This window comes from Triticum dicoccoides, unplaced genomic scaffold (genome assembly GCF_002162155.2).
Source record: "Triticum dicoccoides isolate Atlit2015 ecotype Zavitan unplaced genomic scaffold, WEW_v2.0 scaffold162021, whole genome shotgun sequence".
In the NCBI taxonomy this organism is placed as follows: Eukaryota; Viridiplantae; Streptophyta; class Magnoliopsida; order Poales; family Poaceae; genus Triticum; species Triticum dicoccoides.
Window position 1 is genome coordinate 102 of NW_021215922.1, and position 693 is coordinate 794.

The 693-nt window shown below is 45.0% G+C and overlaps 1 long non-coding RNA gene across 1 annotated transcript; it reads left to right on the forward strand.

Annotated features, from left to right (window-relative positions):
• Positions 1-201: 201 nt before the first annotated feature.
• Positions 202-640, forward strand: LOC119344282. The gene is made up of 3 exons (XR_005166560.1): positions 202-230; positions 341-478; positions 557-640. It is a non-coding gene; the product is annotated as an uncharacterized LOC119344282 (long non-coding RNA).
• The last annotated feature ends 53 nt before the right edge of the window (positions 641-693 follow it).

Sequence of the window (693 nt, forward strand, 5' to 3'; positions counted from 1 at the left end):
GTTGTAAGACGTCCAACCTTAAATATATGTACATAGTATAAACATAAAAGAATCTAATGAAACCAATTAACTGTACAAGACATTGATATATTTTCATGTAAACTTGGAACCTAGTATAAATCTAGAACTTCACTTAACTTGAATCCGAGGGACCAGAAGCTGGTTCGTAGGCCGAGCCAGCCGGTAATTTGTGCAAGAGCCTCATTGATTCCGGTGTCGCTCTCATCAAGGTATAAGATTAATATCATTTGGTGTTATCTGCCTTTCTTTCATCTACTCTTTAGTTTTTCACAGTTTTCTGTGTGGATTCTGATATATTTTTTTTCTGTCTGGTGAGCAGGGAGGTTTATTTGACCACGGGAGCCTCGTAAATGCCATCAAGGGTGCAGATGTCGTGATCTCGGCCGTGGGGACCCCTCAGCTCGACGAGCAGACGAGGATTGTCATGGCCATCAAGGAGGCCGGCAATGTCATCAAGGTCAGTGAGATTATCATTTTGTCTTCTTTGTTGATCGAACGATGGATGCAAATCAATCGCTGAATCGTTGCTGCACAGAGGTTCCTGCCGTCTGAGTTCGGCTCTGACCCAGAGCGGGTTCACCCCGTGGATCCAGCGACCACACTTTACGCTGGTAAAATCAGCCTTCGCCGTCTGATCGAGGCGGAGGGTATACCTCATACATATGTCTGCTG